This window comes from Panthera onca, chromosome C1 (assembly GCF_046562875.1).
Source record: "Panthera onca isolate mPanOnc1 chromosome C1, mPanOnc1 haplotype 2, whole genome shotgun sequence".
Lineage (NCBI taxonomy): Eukaryota > Metazoa > Chordata > Mammalia > Carnivora > Felidae > Panthera > Panthera onca.
In genome coordinates this window covers 172,458,970-172,480,928 of record NC_138346.1, presented here as the reverse complement: position 1 = coordinate 172,480,928, position 21,959 = coordinate 172,458,970, and positions in this window count along the sequence as shown.

Below are 21,959 nucleotides of genomic sequence, written 5' to 3'. Positions count from 1 at the left end.
TTTACATTCTCACCAATGGTGCACGAAGTTTCCTTTTTCATATTTTCACCAACATGTTCTTTCTCACCTTTTTTATTCTAGCCATTCTGACAGGTATAAGGTGACATCTCATTGTGGTTTTGATTTGCATTTCCCAGATGATTAGTGGTGTTGAGCATCTTTTCATATGTCTTTTGGCCATCTGTATGTCTTCTTTGGAAAATAATGTGTTTTCAGGTTCTCTGCCAATTATTTAAACAGATTGTTTGGGTTTCTTTGGTGATCAGTTGTATAAGAAACTATTTTGCATATTTTGATATTAACTGTTTATCAGACAAGTAAAGGTCTATAAATATCTTCCCCCATTCAGTAGGTTGCCTTTTTGTTTTGTTGATGGTTTCCTTCATCGTGCAAAAGCTTCTTATTTTGGTGTAGTCCTAATAGTTTATTTTTGCCTTTGTTTTCCTTGCCTGAGGAGACAGATCCACAAATATGTTGCTAAAGCAAATGTCCAAGAAATTACTGTCTAGGTTTTCTTTTTTAGGAGTTTTATGATTTCACATCTCACATAAAGGTCTTTAACCATTTTGAGTTTATTTTTGTGTATGGTGTCACAAAGAGATCCCCTTCCTCTCTCTCCCTTCCTTCTTACAGTTGTCCAGTTTTCCCATCACTATTTATTGAAAAGATTCTTCTCCCATTGTATATTTTTATTTTCTTTGTCATAGATTAAGTGACCATGTAGTTATGAGCTTATTTCTGGGTTTTGTATCCTGTTCCATTGATCTCTGTATCTTTTTTTGTGCCAACACTATACTGTTTTGATTACTATAGCTTTATACTATATCTTAAAATCTGGGATTGTGATACCTCTAGCTTTTTTCTTCTCTCTCAACATTGTCCTGGCTATTTGAGATCTTATGTGGTTCCATATGAATTTTCAGGTTATTCATTATAGTTCTGCAAAAAATACTATTGGTATTTTGATAGAGCTTGCATTGAATTTGTAGTTAGCTTTGTATAGACATTTTTACAGTATTCTTCAATCCGTGAGCATGGTATATCTTTGTGTTGTCTTCCATTTCTTTCCTCATGTCTTACAGTTTCCAGAGTATATGTTTTTTACCTCATTAAATTTATTCCTAGGTAAGTATTCTTTGTGCAATGGTAAATAAGATTGTTACCTGAATTTTTCTTTCTAGTACTTGGTTACAGTGTCTAGAAAAGTAACAGATTTCTGTATTAACATACAGACATACATGTAACATATATACATTTTGTATCCTGCAACTTTACTGAATTAATTTATTATATCTAATAGTTTTTGGTATAGTCTTTAGGGTTTTCTATACTTAGTATCATGTCATCTGCTGATAGTGACAGATATGCTTCTTCATTACAAGGTTGGATAAAAGCAGGAGTGGACATACTTGTCTTGTTCCTGATCTTAGAGGAAAAGCTTTCAGTTTTTCACCATTAATGGGAAAGTTGTATGATATTAGGTATAGGTTTGTTTAATATGGCCTTTATTATGTTTGTTTAAATTTTTAAAAAAAAATTCCAGTTTACATACAGTGTAATATATGTCTCAGGTACACAATATAGTGATTCAACACTGCCCTAACACAGCCAGTGCTCATCACAACAAGTGCACTCTTTAATCCCCATCACCTATTGCACCCATCTCCCCCAATGATATCCCTCCTCTCCCCTTCCCTCTGATTACCATCTGTTTGTTCTCTGTTTCTTGGTTTACTTCTCTTTCCTTTTTTCCCCCCTTTGCACTTTTGTTTCTTAAATTCCAGATATAAGTGAAATCATATGATGTCTCTTTTTCTAAATTATTTTGCTTAGCACAATACTCTCTGATTCCATGTCATTGCAAATGGCAAGATTTTATTCTTTTTATGGCTGAGTGATATTCCATTGTATACATATACCACATCTTCCTTAGCTATTCATCATTTGATAGACTCATCAGTTGACTTGGGTTATTCCCATAATTTGGCTACTGTAGATAATGCTGCAATAAACATCAGGGTGCAGGTATCCCTTTGCATTGGTATTTTTGTATTCTTTTGGTAAATACCTAGTAGTACAATTGTTGGATCTAAATTTTTATCATGAACAGATGTTGTATTTTGCCAAATGCTTTTTCTGCATGTATTGAGATGATGATCATATAGTGTTAATCCTTCCACTTGTTAATGTGACATATCACACTGATTGATTTGTAAATATCGAACCACACTTGCATCCCTGGAATAAATACCACTCAATGTGGTGAATGATTTTTGTAAATTTATTGTTGAGTTTGGTTTGCTAATATTTTGTTGAAAGTTATTGCACCTGTTTCCATCAGGGGTATTGGTCTGTAGTTTTCTCTCTCTTTCTCTCTCTCTCTCTCTCTCTCTCTTTTTTTTTTACAGTATCTTTGTCTGTTTTGGTATCAGGCCAATGATGGCCTGGTAGAACGTATTTGGAAGCTTTTTTTCCTCTTCTAGTTTTTGGAATAGTTTGACAAAAATAGATGTTAACTCTTCTTTAACTGTTTGGAAGAATTCACCTGTGAAACCATCTGCTCCTGAACTTTTGTGTGTTGGGAGTCTTGCTCACCAATTCAATTACATTACTTGTAATCAGTCTATTCAAATTCTCTTTTCTCATTCAGTTTTGGAGGGTTGTATGTTTCTAGGAATTTATCCATTTCCTCTAGTTTGTCCAACTTGTTGATGTATAATTTTTTGTAGCACTTGCATAATCCTTAATATTTCTGTGGTAGCACTTGTTATTTCTCCTCTTATGATTTTTTAAATTTGGATCCTTTTTCTTAATGAGTCTGGTTAAAATATATCAGTCTTTCAAAGAACTAGTTCTTGGTTTCATTGATCTTTTCTATTGTATTTTTGTCTTCTATTCCTTCTATTTTTATCTTCTATTGTATTTTTATTTCTGTTCTAATCTTTATTATTTCTCCTTTTACTCAATTTGGGCTTTTTTCTTCTTTTTCAACTTCATTAGGTTTTTTTTTTTTTTGTTTCTTGAGATAGGTCTGTGTCACTACAAAACTTTCCTTTTATAACTATTACTTTTTCTGGATCCTAAAGATTTTGGACATTGTTTTTATTTCGTTTGTACCATGAATTATTTCCTTATTACCTCTTTGATTTTTTGACCCATCAGTTAAGTAATAGCATGTTTTGTTTTTTTTTTTATCTCCACGTGTGTGCTTTTTCTACCATTTTCTTGTAATCAGTTTCTAAGTTATGCCATTGTGATTGGAACAGATAATTGATATGATTTTAATCTTAAAATATTAAATTGGTTTTATTTATAATCAGTTTTTTAGTTTTAATTAAAGTTTACTTAACAGTGTTATATTAGTTTTAGGTGTATAATATAGTGATTCAACAATTCTATATATTATTTAGTATTCATCACAATAAGGGTAGGCTTTAATCCTCATTCCCTATTTCACTCATTGCCCTAACCCTCTTCCCCTCTGGTAATTATTGGTTGTTCTCTATTGTAGAGGCAAACCCACAAGCAGACTTTTCTTTTCTTTTTTTCCTTTACTCATTTGTTTTGTTTCTTAAATTTCACATTTCAGTAAAATCATATGGTATTTGTCTTTATCTCACTGCCTTATTTTGTTTGGCATTATACTCTCTAGCTTTATCCATGTTGTTGCAAATGGCAAGATTTCATTCTTTTTATGGCTAATGATCCATTATATATATATATATGTGTGTATATATATATACACATATATATGTGTATATATATATATATATACACACACATATATATATATATACATACACACACAGATATGGCTAATGATCCATTTTATACATATATATATATATATATATATACATACATATATATACACACATAGATAAAAAAAGGTGTGTGGTGTGTGTGTGTATGTATACATACACACACACACCACACATCTTTTTTTATTCATCTTTCAATGGACACTTGGGCTGCTTCCATATTTGACTATTGTAAATAATGCAATAAACAGGGATGTGTGTATCCCTTTGAATTAGTATTTTTGTATTTTTGGGCTTAATTTTTTAAAGTTTATTTATTTTGGGAGGGGAAGAGAGAGAGAAAATCCCAAGCAGGCTCCACGCTGTTGGTGCAGAGCCTGATGTGGGGCTCAAACTTACAAACTGTGAGACCATGGGACAAGAGCCAAAATCAAGAGTTTGTAGCTTAAGTAACTGAGCCACCCAGGCACCCCTGCCCTTTTGGGTTTAATACCCAGTAGAGCAGTTACTGGATTGTAAGGTAGTTCCATTTTTAACATTTTGAGGAATATCCATACTGTTTTCTGCAGTTGCTTCACCAGTTTACATTCCCACCAACAGTGCACAAAGATTCCTCTTTTTCCACATCCTTTCCAACACTTGCTTCTTGAGTTTTTGATTTTAGTCATTCTGACAGGTATGAGGCGATATCTCCTTGTAGTTTTGATTTGAATTCCCCTGATGGTGAGTGATGTTGAGCATCTTTTTGTATGCCTATTAGCCATCTGTATGTTTCCTTTGGAGAAATGTCTGTTCATGTCTTCTGCCCAGTTTTTAATTGGATTGTTTTTTTTTTTTGGGGGGGGTGGTTATTAAGTTGTATCAGTTCTTTGTATGTTTCACATGCTAACCTTCATCAGATATACCATTTGCAAATATCTTCTCCAATTCAGTAGGTTGCCTTTTAGTTTTGTTGATTATTTTCATCGCTGTGTAGAAGCCTTTTATTTTGATGTACTCCCTCTAGTTTATTTCTGCTTTTCTTCCCCTTGCCTCAGGAGACATATGTAGAAAAAAGTTACTGCCTGTGTTCTCTTCTAGGATTTTTATAGTTACATGTCTTGTGTGTCAGTCCTTAATATATTTTGAATTTGTCTTTGTGTATGGTATATCTTTGTGTATGATTCTTTTGCATTTGGTTGTCCACTTCTTCCACTTCTCCTAACACCATTTGTTGAAGAGACTGTCTTTTTCCCATTATGTATTCATTCTTCCTTTTTCAAACACGAATTGACCATATAAATGTGGGTTATTTCTTGGCTTTCTATTCTATTCCATTGATCTATGTGCTTATTTTTGTGCTAGTACAATATTATTTTGATTACTACCACTTTGTGTGTACAGCTCGAAATCTGGAATTGTGACACCTGCAGTTTGTTTTTCTTTTTCAAGATTGTTTTGGGTATTCAGGGTCTTCTTTGGTTCTATACAAATCTTAGGATTATTTGTTATAGTTCTGAGTAAAATGTTGTTGGCATTTTGACAGGGATTGCATTAAATCTGAGGATTGCTTTAGGTAGTGTGGTCATTTTTCACAATATTCATTCTTCTAATCTGTGAGCATGGAATATCTTTCCACTTGTTTGTGTCATCTTTAAATGTCTTTCATCAATTTTATATAGTTTTCAGAGTATAGGTCTTCCATCTCTTTGGTTAAGTTTATACCTAGGCATTTTATTATCTTTGGTGAAGTTGTAAGTGGGATTGTTAATTTCTCTGTTGTTTCATTATTAGTATATAAAAATGCTACAGATTTTTGTATATCGATTTTTCATCCTCCAACTTAATGGGGTTTATCAGCTCTAGTATTTTTTTGGTGGAGTCTTGAGGGTTTTCTATTTATAGTATCATGTCATCTGCAATTAGTAAAGGTTTTACTTTTTTATCAGCTTGAGTGCCTTTTATTCCTTCGTCTTGTCTGATAGCTGTGCTAGGACTTCTAGTACTTTGTTAAATAACCGTGGTCAGCATGGACTTTGTCTTGTTTCTGACCTGGGGAAATGCTCTCAGTTTATCACCATTGAGTATGATGTGAACCGTGGATTTCTCGTTTATGGCCTTTATTATGTTGAAGGTATGTTCCCTCTAAACATACACTGTCAAGGACTTTTATCATGAATAGATATAATTTGTCAAATGTTTTTTCTGCATCTATTTAAATGAAGATGTGGTTTTTATCCATTCTTTTATTGGTGTAATGTATCACATTGATTGACTTGTAAATATTGAACCACACTTACATCCCAGGGATAAATTGCTCTTGATCATGGTGAATGATCCTTTTAATGTATTGTTGGAATTGGTTTGCTAACATTTTGTTAAGGGTTTTTGTATCTATGTTATCAGAGATATTATCTTTTTTGGTTTGTTTGTTTTGTAGTGTCTGTATCTGGTTTTGGTATCAGAGTAATACTGGCCTCACAGACTGAATTTGGAGGTTTTTCTTCCTTTTCTATTTTTTGGAATAGTTTGAGTACAATTGGCCTTAACTCCTTTGTAAATGTTTAGTACAATCCACCTGTAAAACCGTCTGGCCCTGGACTTTTGTTTGTTGGGAGATTTTGAGTATTGATTTAATTTCATTGCTCATGATTGGTCTTTTCAAATTTTCTATTTCATCCTGATTTGATTTTTGGAGATTATGTTTCTAAGAATGTATCCATTTCTTTTTGGTTGTCCAACTTGTTGGCATATAATTTTTCATATTCTCTTACAGGCATTTGTATTTCTGTGGTGTCAGTATTTCTTCCCTTTCATTTCTGATTTTGAGTCCTCTCTCTCTCTCTTTCTCTCTTTCTCTCTCCCATGAGTCTGGCTAAAGGTTTGTTAAAATTTTGTTGATCTCTTCAAAGAAACAATTCCTTGTTTCATTGATCTGTTCTATTGTTTGTTTATTTGTTTTAGTTTCTATTCTGTATATTTCTTTAATCTTTATTTCCTTCCTTCTACTAATTTTGGGGTTTGTTTGCTCTTTTTCTAGCTCCTTTATATGTAAGATTAGGTTGTTTATTTGGGAATGTTCTGCTTTAGGTAGGCGTGTATTACTATGAACTACCTTCTTAGTTGAGTTTTTGCTGCATCCTAAAGATTTTGGACTCTTGTGTTTTCATTTTCATTTTCTCCATGTATTTTTTTTTTTTTCATTTTTGTCTTTGATTTCTTGGTTGACCCATTCATTATTTAATATTATTGTTATTTAACCTCCATGTATTTGTAGTATTTCCAGATCTTGTGATTGATTTCTAGTGTCTTAGCACTGTGGTCAGAAAACATGCATAGTCTGATTTCAATCATTTTGAATTTATTGAGCCTTATTTTGTGGCTTAATATGTGATCTTTTCTGGAGAATGTTCCATATACACTTGAAAAGAATGTATATTCTCCTGTTTTGGAATGGAATGTTTTCAATGTATCTATTAGAACAGATACACATTCTTTTCAGATCCATCTGGTCCAATGTGTCATTGAAAGCCATTGTTTCCTTGTTGATTTTCTGTTGGGTTGAACTGTTCATTGCTATTATTATTAATAGTATTATTAATACTATTATTGTATTACTATTATTGTATTACTATCAATTATTTCCTTTATGACTATTATTAACTGCTTTATGTATTTCTTGACTCTCATGTTGGGTGCATAAACATTTATAGTTGCTATATATTCTTGTTGGATTGTACTGTTTATGATTATATAATGTCCTTCTTTGTCTCTTGTTACAGTCTTTTTTTTTTAAAGTCTATTTGGTCTAAATACTGTCACTCTGGCTTTCTTCTCCCTTCCATTTCCCTGGTAAATGTTTCTTTATCCCTTCAAGTATAGCCTGTATGTGTCTTTAGGTCTGAAATGAGTCTCTTGTGAGGAGATACCTCTTATTTTTTTGTTTTTTGTTTTTTGTTTTTTGTTTGTTTTTATCTATCACTCTGTCTTTGGAGCATTTGTCCATTTACGTTCAAAGTAATTATTGATAGGGTTTTTTTTTTTTGCCATTGTGTTATTTGTTTTATGCTTGTCTTTATAGTTCTTTGTTCCTTATTTTGCTCTCTTCTCATGATTATTTGGCTTTTTTAGCAAAATACATGGATTCCTTACTCTTTATTTTTTGCATATTTATTACTGTTTTTTGATTTATGGTTACCATTTGTTTTTTATATAACCTCTTCTGTGTATAGCAGTCAATATATTAAGTGGATGATCACTTAATTTTGAAGTCATTGTTTATTCTTTTCCCCTTCACATTTCAGATATTTGGTATCAGATTATACATACTTTAATTTCATGCTGCTTTTGACTGTTTTTTATGGATATATATATATATATATATATATATATATATATATATGTGTGTGTGTGTGTGTGCGCACATGCGTGCTTTTGTGCTTCCCATTTTTCTTACTCTTATTTTCTATTCACAGAGTCTCTGTTAACATTTCTCGCAGGGCTGGGTTAGTGGTCATAAATTCTTTTAACTTTTGTTTGCCTGAGAAACCCTATCTTTCCTTCTATTCTGAGTGATAACCTTGTTGAATAGAATATTCTTGGCTGCAGATTTTTTCCTTTCAATACTTTGAATATATCATACCACTCCTTGGTGGCCTGCAAAGTTTCTGCTGAAAAATCCGCTCATGGACTTATGGAGTTTCCTTTGTATGTAACTGTCTTCTCTGCAACATTTAAATACTTTTATTTATTTAATTATTTATTTATTTATTTATTTATTTTTTTTTTTGTAGTTTTAATGTCTATGTGTCTTGGTGTGGGTCTCCTTGAGTTGATTTTGTTGGGGAATCTTTGTGCCTCCTAAATCTGGATCTCTGTTTCCCTCTCTGGATTTGGGAAGTTTACAGCTCTTTCTTCTTCAAATACATTTTCTGCCTCCTGTTGTCCCTCTCATCTTTCTGGGATCCCTATTATATGAATGTTATTAAGTTTGATGGTGTCACTGAGTTCTCTAAGCCTATTCTCATTATGAAGTATTTGTCTCTCGCCTCTTCAGCTTGATTGCTTTCCATTGCTCTATCCTCCAGTTTACTTATATGTTCCTTGGCTTCCTGTATCATACTATTTATTCCATCTATTGTATTTTTATTATTTATTTATGTATATATTTATAATTTATTTAAATTCAAGTTAGTTAACAGAGTGTAGCTTTAGTTTCAGGAGTAGAACCCAGTGATTCATCACTTCCACATAACAGTCCATGTTCAATCCAACAATGCCTCCAAATGTTCATCCCTCCAAAATGCCTACCACTCCTTTAGCCCATCCCCCCAACCACCTCCCCTCCAGCAACCCTCAGTTTGTTTTCTGTATTTAAGAATCTCTTATGGTTTGTCTCCCTCTCTGTTTCTTATTTTTCCTTCCCTTCAGCTGTGTTCGTCTGTTGTATTTCTTAAATTCTACATGAGTGAAATCATATATTTGTCTTTCTCTTATTCTGCTTAACATAATACACTCTAGTTCCATCCATATTGTTTCAAATGGCAAGATTTCATTCTTTTTGATAGACAAGTAATATTCCATTGTGTGTGTGTATGTGTATACACACACACACACCACATCTTTATCCATTCATCAGTCGATGGACACGTCTTTATCCATTCATCAGTCGATGGACATTTGAGTTCTTTCCATAATTTATATTTTTAATTTCATTTACTGGGTTCTTCATCTCTCATGTTCTTTTTTCTTCTCTTTGTCAAGGTTTTCACTGATGTCCTCCACCCTTTTCTCAAGTCTAGTGACTATCTTTTATAATCATTACTTTAAATTTTCTATCAGATATTATTTCTGTTTCGCTTAGATCTCATGCTCTGATTTTGTCCTGTTCTTTCATTTGGGACATACTCCTCTGTCTTCCTGTTGTGTCTACCTGTCTGTGTCTGTTTCTGTGTGTTAGAAAAGTCAGCTATGTCTTCTACTCTTAAAAATAGTGGCTTTATGAAGAAGAGGTCCTGTAGTGCCTTGCAGTGACCTGTAATACAGTGCCCCCTGTTCACCAGAACCTGGCACTTTAGGGCAATCTCCTTTGTATGTTGCTTGCATCCTGCTGTTGTTTGAGTTGCTTTTTCTTTCAATTTAGACATTTGCACTGACTCTCTGCCTGTTGTGAGCTGTGCTTGCTCTCTGTGCTGTTAGTGAGACCCAGGCAGACAAACTCTAAGGGGGTGTAACAGCAGGAAAGCTTGAGGGCAGGGCAGCAGTGTTAGCAAAATTTGTGCTGAGCTGCTAGTTCTAGGTCAGATCCCCCCAGAGTGCAGTGGCCAACAGGGGTTTGGCACATGGCAGTGGGCCGGGCATGATGTGCAGTACCAGTGCCTGGGGCACCCAGCATGTGACTGAGTGGTGGCTAGGTGGAGCATGCACAGTATTAACAAAGTTTGTGCTGAGGTCAGGGCCAGGCCAGCGGGCTTGGAGTGGATGAATTCTCAGAACTCATTGGTGAAGTGCCCTGCTAGCCATTTAGGTAGCAAGTGTCTGTGCAGTGCTGCATTCCGAAGGTGGCTGTGTGTTTATGATGAGAGGCCAGGGAAGAAAATGGCACCTGCCTGCTTCTTTGTTCCCAGAGAAGGTCCTCTACCATGCTCTGAAATTCAAATAAACAGATTTCCCTTCTGTTTGACCCAGGTGTTGTGCAAACTGTTGCTTCCATATTGCTTCTCTGTGTGCTGCTGTCTTTTTAAGGGCAGGGACCCAGCTATCACTAGCCCTTCCAATTCACTCAGTGCTGAGTCCATTGATTTTTAAAGCTCCAGGCTCCAAGTACTGCTGGATATACAAACTCATGAAATTCTGCCCCTCTGGTTTCCAAAGCCAGATGTTAGGGGGATTTGGTATCCCTGTGTGGGCTTCCTGGTACTTTCCTCTCTCTCCACCTGCAGCTCACTTCTTTCTGCAGGCAGCTCCTAACCACTGTTTCTGCCCTTCCCAACCTCCCAACCCTTCCCTGCCGTCTTTACATTTAGTTGTGGAGTTTATTCTGGCAGTCTTTAGATCACTCTCTGGTTATTGACTTGGATGTGAATGATACTGAGTTGTAAACATGGGATGGTATGAACTTAGGATCCTCTTCCTCCACTGTCTTCCCAAGCTTATCACATTATATTTCTATTCAGATTCATTTTGTGGTCCAACATGTCATTTCTCTTGGAGAATGTTCCCTGTGTGCACTTGAAAAGAATGTGTATTCTGTTTTTAAATCAAATGTTCTGTATAAAACTATTAAGTCCATCTGGTCTGTCATTCAAAGCCACTATTTTCCTGATAATCTGGCTGACCTATACATGGATATTAGTGAATTGTTAAAATCTTCTATTACTGTATTACTGTCAATTTCTCTGTGTGTTAATATTCGCTTCAAGTTGGATGCATATTTACAATTTTTATATCCTGTTAGAATGATCCCTTTATCATTAGGTAAAGGTAGCACCATCCCTGGTCTCAGAGTCTTTGTTTATCTGCTATAAGTTGTGATACTTCAACTTTTTTCTCTTCCACTTGCCTGGTATATATGTTCACTCTTAATTTTCACTCTGTGTGTGACTATAGGAGTGAAATGAATCTCTTTCTCTCTTTTTAAAAATTTATTTTTAGTTTTGAGAGAGAGAGAGAGAGAAACTCCCAAGCAGGCTCCATACTGTCAGCGTGTAACCTGAAGTGGGGCTTGAACTCATGATCATGACCCTCAGCCAAAGTCAGATGTTAAACCTACTGAGCCACCCAGGTGGCCCTGAAATCAATCTCTCTTAGGCAGTACAGAAATGATCTTTTTTCCTTTTAAATACATTTAATCACTCTGTCTTTTGATTGGATTATTTAGACCATTTACATTTAAAGCAATTATTGATAGGTATGTACAATTGCCATTTTGTTAAGATTTCTGGTTATTTTTGTTGTTTTTCTCTGTTCTTTAGTCTCTTATTCTCTTCCCTTCTGAGTTGATGGCTTTCTTTAGTGTTATGCTTAGATTCCTTTACATTTTTTGTGTGTATTATAGGTTTTTGGTCTGTGGTTACCATTTGGTTATGATAGCATCTTATGTGTACAGCAGTCTGTATCAAGTTTTTGGTTGCTTAAGTTCTAATATCTTCTAAAAGCACTTCTCATACCTTCTAAAATTTTACTCCATGCTTCCTGTTTTATGTATATGTTGTCATATTTTACTACTATTGTCTTTTAACTTCCATACTACCTTTATAAGTGATTGGTCTACTTGTACTATGTGTTTGCTCTTATCTGTAAACTTTTTCCTTTAATAATTTTATTCCAACTAGGGTTTTTTTTAACCATTTAAAGGATTCACTTTAACACTTTTTATAAGCCTCTATTAGTCATGATGAAATCCCTTATCATTTGAGAAACTCTTTGCCCAGCAAGGTTATCATTCACAACAGGAGAGATAAAATATTCTTAGTTGTAAGTTTTTATCTTTTCCACACTTTGAATATATCATGGTAGGTCTTCAGAAGTCAGGTGTTAATATTATTTGAAGAGCTCTCATTTTTTTTATCTCTTTTCTCTTGCTGCTTCCAAGTCTCTGTTTTGTCTCCCAACAGTTTGCTTATGATGTAGCTAGGTAAATGTCTCATCAAATTGAGAAAGCTTGGAGCCATTAGTTCTTAAAATATTCTTGCTGCCTCTTTCTCACCTCTCCTTCCTGGGAGTCTTATTTACATGTATGTTGGTTTGCTTGATGGTGTTCCCCAGGTCTCTGAAGCTCTGTTCCTTATTCATTCATATTTCTTTTTATTTTTGGCTGGATAATTTTGGTTGTTTTTTTTTTTTTTTTTTTAATTCATGGATTCCTAACTTGGCCAGCCCAAAACTGTTGAGTTCTGTTAATAAATTTATTTCAATTATTCTATTTTTCAACTTCAGAATTTCTATGATTCTTTAAAAAATAATTTGTATACCTTTCACATTCTTTAGTTGGTTACATATGATTCTAATACTTAAATATGTTAGGCATAGATTGCCTTAACTTTAACACATTTAAAATAGCTTATTTAAAGTTTAATAAGTCCAATGGTTGGAACGTTTTAAAGATAATTTTTTATTAAAGTAGGGTTGACACACAATGTTACATTAGTTTCAGGTGTGCAATACAGAGATTTGACAAGTCTAAATGTTATGCTATACTCACAGCAAATGTAACTACTACATGTAAATATATAACCCTATTAAAATACTATTGGCTATATTCCCTATGCTGTAACTTTTATTGCCTTGACATATTCATTCCATGACTGAAAGCCTGTATCTCCCACTCTCCTTTACCGATTTGCCCATCCCCCAACCTTCTGGTAACCAATAGTTTTTCCTCTGTATTTATAGGTCTGTTGCTGCAGTTTGTTTGTTTTTAGATTTCACGTATGTTTGACTTCCTCTATCTGACTTATTTCACTTAGCGTAATATTCTGTAGGTACATATATAGGGTTGTTGTAAAAGGCAAGATCTCATTCTTTTTGTTATTGTTGTTTTTATAGCTGAGTAATATTCCAGTGTGTGTATATACCATATCATCTCCATTCATCAAGGGACACTTGGGTAGCTTCTATATCTTGCTTATTGTACATAATCCTGCAATGAACATGTATCACTTTGAATTAGTGTTTTTTGTTTCGAGTAAATAGCTAGGAGTGGAATTACTGAATCATATGGTTTTTCTATTATAAATTTTTTTTTGAAGAAACTCCATGCTATTTTCCACAGTGGTTGTACCATTTTACATTCCCATTGATGGTGCATGAAGGTTATTTTGTCTCCACATCCTTGCCAACACATGCTGTATCTTGTCTTTTTTTTCTGGCCATTCTGCCAGGTGTGTGGTGGTAACTCATTGTGGTTTTAATTTTCATTTCCCTGATGATTAGTGATGTTGAGCAACTTCTCATGTGTCTGTTAAGCATCTGTAGATCATCTTTGGAAAATGTCTATTCTGGTCTTTGGCCCACTTTTTAGTCAGATTATTTTTTGGTGTTGAGTAATTTGCTTTTATATTTTAGAAAATAACCCCTTATTGTATATATTATTTGTGAATAACTTTTCCCATTCAGTACACTGCCTTTAGGTTTTGTTGATGGTTTCATTTGCTGTGTGAAAGCTTTTTATTTTGGTTTAGTCCCAGTAGTTTAATTTTGCTTTTCCTTGACTGAAGAGACATGTAGAATAATATTTCTGTGACCAATGTCTAATTACTGCCTATGTTTCTTCTAGGAGTTTATGGTTTCGTGTCTATTTAGGTCTTTAATCCCTTTTGAGTTTATTTTTGTGTATGGTCTAATAAAGTGGTCCAGTTTCATTTTTTTTGCATGTGGGTGTCCATCTTTCCTAGCACTATTTATTAAAAAGATGGTCTTTTCCCTGCTAAATATTCTTGCCTCCTTTGTTGTAGATTAATGGACCATGTAAGTATGGGTTTATTTCTGGGATCACTGTTCTCTTGCATTGATCTATGTGTCTATTGCTGTGCAGTACCATTGTATCCTGATTACTAGAGCTTTGTAGTACATCTTCAATCTTGGATTATGCTACCTCAAGCTTTGTTTTGTTTTGTTTTTCTAAGGATGTCTTGGCTATTTGGGGTATTTTGTGCTTCCACATGAAATTTTGGGTTGTTTCTTCTAGGTCTGTGAATATGTTGGAATGCTGATAGGAATTGCACTGAATCTGTAGATTGCTTTGAGTAGTATGGACATTTTAATTCTTCTAATATTAATCCTTCCAATCTGTAAGCACATGGAACACCTTTCCATTTGTGTCATCTTTAATTTTTTCCATATTTTATAGTTTTTGGAGTACAGGTATATTACCTCCTTGGTAAGTTACTCCTGAGTATTTTAGTTTTGACAGAATTATAAATGGAATTTTTAAAATGTCTACTTGTTATTAGTGTATAGAAACACAACTGACTTCTTTGTATTAATTTTTTTAATATGAAATTTATTGTCAAATTGGTATCCATACAACACCCAGTGCTCATCCCAAAAGGTGCCCTCCTCAATACCCATCACCCACCCTCCCCTCTCTCCCACCCCCCATTGACCCTCAGTTTATTCTCAGTTTTTAGGAGTCTCTTATGCTTTGGCTCTCTCCCTAACTTTTGTTTTCCTTCCCCTCTCCCATGGTCTTCTGTCAAGTTTCTCAGGATCCACATAAGAGTGAAAACATATGGTATGTCTTTCTCTGTATGACTTTTTTCACTTAGCATAACACTCTCCAGTTCCATCCACGTTGCTACAAAAGGCCATATTTCATTCTTTTTCATTGCCAAGTAGTATTCCATTGTGTATATAAACCACAATTTCTTTATCCATTCATCAGTTGATGGACATTTAGGCTCTTTCCATCATTTGGCTATTGTTGAGAGTGCTGCTATAAACATTGGGGTACAAGTGCCCCTATGCATCAGCACTCCTGTATCCCTTGGGTAAATTCCTAGCAGTGCCATTGCTGGGTCATAGGGTAGGTCTATTTTTAATTTTTTGAGGAACCTCCACACTGTTTTCCAGAGTGGCTGCACCAGTTTGCATTCCCACCAACAGTGCAAGAGGGTTCCCATTTTTCCACATCCTCTCCAGCATCTATAGTCTCCTGACTTGTTCATTTTAGCCACTCTGACTGGAGTGAGGTGGTAACTGAGTGTGGTTTTGATTTGTATTTCCCTGATGAGGAGTGACGTTGAGCATCTTTTCATGTGCCTATTGGCTATCTGGATGTCTTCTTTAGAGAAGTGTCTATTCATGTTTTCTGCCCATTTCTTCACTGGATTATTTGTTTTTCAGGTGTGGAGTTTGGTGAGTTCTTTATAGATTTTAGATACTACCCTTTGTCTGATATGTCATTTGCAAATATCTTTTCCCATTCTGTTGGTTGCCTTTTAGTTTTGTTGACTGTTTCCTTTGCAGAGCAGAAGCTTTTTGTCATCATGAGGTCCCAATAGTTCATTTTTGCTTTTAATTCCCTTGCATTTGGAGATATGTCAAGTAAGAAATTGCTGCGGATGAGGTCAGAGAGGTTTTTTCCTGCTTTCTCCTCTAGGGTTTTGATGGTTTCCTGTCTCACATTCAGGTACTTCATACATTTTATCTTTGTGAATGGTGTAAGAAAGTGGTCTAGTATCATTCTTCTCTATGTTGCTGTCCAGTTCTCCCAGCACCATTTATTAAAGAGACTTTTTCCATTGTATATTCTTTCCTGCTTTGTCAAAGATTAGCTGGCCATACTTTGTGGGACCAATTCTGGAGTCTCTATTCTATTCCATTGGTCTATGTGTCTGTTTTTGTGCCAATACCATGCTGTCTTGATGATTACAGCTTTGTAGTAGAGGCTAAAGTCTGGGACTGTGATGCCTCCTGCTTTGGTCTTCTTCTTCAAAATTACTTTGGCTATTTGGGGTCTTTTGTGGTTTCTTACAAATTTTAGGATTGCTTGTTCTAGCTTTGAGAAGAATGCTGGTGCAATTTTGATTGGGATTGCATTGAATGTGTAGATAGCTTTGAGTAGTATTGACATTTTAACGATATTTATTCTTCCAATCCATGAGCAGGGAATGTTTTTCCATTTCTTTATATCATCTTCAATTTCCTTCATAAGCTTTCTATAGTTTTCAGCATACAGATCTTTTCTATCTTTGGTTACATTTATTCCTAGGTATTTTATGATTCTCGGTGCAGTTGTGAATGGGATCAGTTTCTCTATTTCTCTTTCTGTTGCTTCATTATTGGTATATAAAAATGCAACCGATTTCTGTACACGAAATTTGTATCCTGTGACTTTGCTGAATTCATGTATCATTTCTAGCAGACTTTTGGTGGAGTCTATAGGGTTTTCCATGTATAATATCATGTCATCTGCAAAAAAGTGAAAGCTTGATTTCATCTTTGCCAATTTTGATGCCTTTGATTTCCTTTTGTTGTCTGATTGCTGATGCTAGAACTTCCAACACTATGTTAAACAGCAACATTGAGAGTGGGCATCCCTGTCGTGTTCCTGATCTCAGGGGGGAAAGCTCTCAGTGTTTCCCCATTGAGGATGATATTAGCTGTGGAATTTTCATAAATGGCTTTTATGATGTTTATGTTCCTTCTATCCTGACTTTCTCGAGGGTTTTCATTAAGAAACGATGCTGAATTTTGTCAAATGCTTTTTCTGCATCAATTGATAGGATCATATGGTTCTTTTCTTTTATTAATGTGATGTATCACATTGATTGATTTGTGAATGAAGCAGCCCTGCAGCCCAGGAATGAATCCCACTTGATCATACTGAATAATTCTTTTTATATGCTGTTGAATTTGATTTGCTAGTATCTTATTGAGAATTTTTGCATCCATGTTCATCAGGGATATTGGCCTGTAGTTCTCTTTTTTTTTTACTGGGTCTCTGTCTGATTTAGGAATCAAAGTAATGCTGACTTCATAGAATGAGTCTGGAAGTTTTCCTTCCCTTTCTATTTTTTGGAATAGCTTGAGAAATATAGGTATTATCTCTGCTTTAAATGTCTCTGGTAGAATTTCCCAGGGAAGCCATCTGGTCCTAGACTCTTATTTGTTGGGAGATTTTTGATAACTGATTCAATTTCTTTGCTGGTTATGGGTCTGTTCAAGCTTTCTATTTCATCCTGTTTGGGTTTTGGAAGTGTGGGGGTGCTTAGGAATTTGTCCATTTCTTCCAGGATGTCCAGTTTGTTGGCATATAATTTTTCATAGTATTCCCTGATAATTGCTTATATTTCTGAGGGATTGGTTGTAATATTCCATTTTCATTCATGATTTTATCTATTTGGGTCATCCCTCTTTTCTTTTTGAGAAGCCTGGCTAGAGGTTTATCAATTTTATTTTTTCAAAACACCAACTATTGGCTTTATTGATCTGCTCTACAGTTTTTTTAGATTCTTTATTGTTTATTTCTGCTCTGATCTTTATTATTTCTCTTCTGCTGGCTTTGGGGTGTCTTTGCTGTTATGCTTCTATTTCCTTTAGGTGTGCTGTTAGATTTTGTATTTGGGATTTTTCTTGTTTCTTGAGATAGGCGTGGATTGCAATGTATTTTCCTCTCAGGACTGCCTTTGCTGCATCCCAAAGCACTTGGATTGTTGTGTTTTCATTTTCATTTGTTTCCATATATTTTTAAATGTCTTCTCTAATTGCATGGGTGACCCATTCATTCTTTAGTAGGATGTTCTTTAACCTCCATGCTTTTGGAGGTTTTCCAGACTTTTTCCTGACTTTTTCAAGCCTCATAGCATTATGGTCTGAAAGTGTGTATGGTATGATCTCAATTCTTTTATACTTATTAAGGGCTGTTTTGTGACCCAGTATGTGATCTATCTTGGAGAATGTTCCATGTGCACTTGAGAAGAAAGTATATTCTGCATCTTTGGGATGTAGAGTTCTATACATATCTGTCAAGTCCATCTGATCCAATGTATCATGGGCCCTTGTTTCTTTATTGATCCTGTGTCCAGATGATCTATCCATTGTTGTAAGTGGGGTATTAAAGTCCCATTCTTATCAATAAGGTTGCTTATGTTTGTGATTGTTTTATAATTGTTAGCTCTTCCTGATGGATAGACCCTGTAATTATTATATAATGCCCTTCTTCATCTCTTGTTACAGCCTTTAATTTAAAGTCTAGTTTGTCTGATATAAGCATGGCTACTCCAGCTTTCTTTTGACTTCCAGTAGCATGATAGTTCTCCATCCCCTCACTTTCAATCTGAAGGTGCCCTCAGGTCTAAAATGAATCTCTTGTAGACAGCAAATAGATGGATCTTGTTTTTTTATCCATTTTGATACCCTATGTCTTTTGGTTGGAGCATTTAGTCCATTAACATTGAGTGTTATTATTGAAAGATATGGGTTTAGAGTCATTGTGTTATCTATAGGTTTCATGCTTGTAGTGATGTCTCTGGTCCTTTGTGGTCCTTGCAACATTTCACTCACACAATCCCCCTTAGGATCTCTTGTAGGGCTGGTTCAGTGGTGATGAATTCCTTCAGTTTTTGTTTGTTTGGGCAAACCTTTATCTCTATTCAGACTTGCTGGATAAAGGTTTCTCGGATGCATATTTTTTCTGTTCATCACATTGAAGATTTCCTGCCATTCCTTTCTGGCTTGCCAAGTTTCAGTAGATAGGTCTGCCACTAGTTTTATGGGTCTCCCTTTGTAAGTTACAGCCTAGCTGCTTTTAGAATTTTCTCTTTATCCTTGTATTTTGCCAGTTTCACTGTGATATGTTAGGCAGAAGATCGATTTAAGTTACATCTGAAGGGAGTTCTCTGTGCCTCTTGGATTTCAATGCCTTTTTCCTTCCCCATATCAGGGAAGTTCTCAGCTATGATTTGTTCAAGTACACCTTCAGCCCCTTTCTCTCTTCTTCTTCTTCTGGAATTCCTATGATACAGATATTGTTCCATTTGATTACATCACTTAGTTCTCTAATTCTCCCCTCATACTCCTGGATGTTTTTTTATCTCTGTTTTACTCAGCTTCCTCTTTTTCCATAATTTTATCTTCTAATTCACCTATTCTCTCTTCTGCCTCTTCCATCTGAGCTGTGGTCGCCTCCATTTTATTTTGCAGCTCGTTTATAGCATTTTTTAGCTCCTCCTGTTTCTTTTTTTTTAATATGAAATTTATTGTCAAATTGGTTTCCATACAGCACCCAGTGCTCATCCCAACAGGTGCCCTCCTCAATACCCATCACCCACCCACCTCTCCCTCTCACCCCCCATAAACCCTCAGTTTGTTCTCAGTTTTTAGGAATCTCTTATGTTTTGGCTCCCTCCATCTCTAACCATTTTTTTTTCCTTCCCCTCTCCCATGGTCTTCTGTTAAGTTTCTCAGGATCCACATAGGAGTCAAAACATGGAATCTGTCCTTCTCTGTATGACTTATTTCACTTAGCATAACACCCTCCAGTTCCATTCACGTTGCTACAAAAGGCCATATTTCATTCTTTCTCATTGCCACATAGTATTCCATTGTGTATACAAACCACAATTTCTTTATCCGTTCATCAGTTGATGGACATTTAGGCTCTTTCCATAATTTAGCTATTGTTAAGAGTGCTGCTATAAACATTGGGGTACAAGTGCCCCTATGCATCAGCACTCTTGTATCTCTTGGGTAAATTCCTAGCAGTGCCATTGCTGTGTCATAGGGCAGGTCTATTTTTAATTTTTTGAGCAACCTCCACACTGTTTTCCAGAGAGGCTGCACCAGTTTGCATTCCCACCAACAGTGCAAGAGGGTTCCTGTTTCTCCACATCCTCTCCAGCATCTATAGTCTCCTGATTTGTTTATTTTAGCCACTCTGACTGGCGTGAGGTAGTATCTGAGTGTGGTTTTGATTTGTATTTCTCTGATGAGGAGCGACGTTGAGCATCTTTTCATGTGTCTATTGGCTATCTGGATGTCTTCTTTAGAGAAGTGTCTATTCATGTTTTCTGCCCATTTCTTCACTGGATTATTTGTTTTTCAGGTGTGGAGTTTGGTGAGTTCTTTATAGATTTTGGATACTACCCTTTGTCTGATATGTCATTTGCAAAAATCTTTTCCCATTCTGTTGGTTGTCTTTTAGTTTTGTTGACTGTTTCCTTTGCAGAGCAGAAGCTTTTTGTCATCATGAGGTCCCAAAAGTTCATTTTTGCTTTTAAATCCCTTGTGTTTGGAGATGTGTCAAGGAAGCAATTGCTGTGGCTGAAGTCAGAGAGGTTTTTTTCCTGCTTTCTCCTCAAGGGTTTTGATGGTTTCCTGTCTCACTTTCAGGTCATCTATTTTGAGTTTATTTTTGTGAATGGTGTAAGAAAGTGGTCTAGTTTCATCCTTCTGCATGTTGCTGTCCAGTTCTCCCAGCACCATTTATTAAAGAGACTGTGTTTTTTCCATTGTATATTCTTTCCTGCTTTGTCAAAGATTAGTTGGCCATACTCCTCCTGTTTCTTAGTCCCTTAATCTCTGTAGCAGGAGATTCTCTGCTATCCTTTATGCTTTTTCCAAGCCCAGTGATTAATGTTATGACTATTATTCTAAATTCTTGTTCCTTTATATTGCCTAAATTGTTTTTGATCAATTTATTAGCTGTCACTACTTCCTGGAGTTTCTTTTGTGGAGAGTCCTTCTGTTTTGCCATTTTGGGGTGTCCCTGTGGTGGCTCCCAACTGCAGGGCACTTCCCCTGTGCTGTCTGGAGTAACGTGCTGGTGGGTGGGGCCACAGATTGGTGTGTACCTTATCTTCCCCTCTCCCAGGGGCAGGACTCACTGTGGAGTGGTGTGGTGCTGCTTTGATGGGATCTGGCATATTAGCTGGGGTGGATCTGCAAGGTGCACAGTGGTGGGAGGGGCCAGCTTAGCTCACTTTGCCATCAGTGGTCCCCTGCAGGAGGGTCCCTGCAGCACTGGGAGGGAGGCCGGCCAACCCGTCAGAGGGATGGATCCACAGAAGCACAGCATTGGGTGTTTGTGTGGTGCAAGCAAGTTTGGTGATGGGAACTGGTTCCCTTTGGGATTTCAGCTGGGGGATGGGAGAAGGAGATGGTACTGACCAGCTCCTTTGTTCCCTGCCAAGCTGAGCTCTGTCTTCTGGGGCTCAACAGCTCTCCTTCCCATTGTCCTCTAGCCCTCCCACTCTCTAAACAGAGGTGTTGACTTACAACATTCCAGATGTTAAGTTCCTCTGGCTGTCAGAACACACTCCATTCAGCCCCTCTGCTTTTGCAAGTCAGACTTGGAGCCTCTGCCTTGTCGGGTGGCTGCCCCTCCACTGCCCCAGCTCCCTCCTGCCAGTCTGTGTAGCGCACACCACCCTTCCTACCCTCTTCTGTGGGCCTCTTGTCTATGCTTGGCTCTGGAGAGTCCGTTCTGCTAGTCTTCTGGTGGTTTTCTGGACTATTTAGGCAGATGTGGATGGAATCTAACTGATCAGGACACAGTGGGCCCAGCATCCTCCCACACTGCCATCTTCCCTCACTTTCAGTTTCTGTATTAATTTTTTTTAATGTTTCTTTATTTTTGATAGAGACAGCAGGTGGGGAAAGGAGCAGAGAGAGAGGGAGACAAAGAATCAGAGGCAGGCTCCAGGCTCCGAGCTGTCAGCACAGAGCCTCATATGGGCATTCAACTCAGGAACTGTGCTAGTTCATGATCTGAGCTGA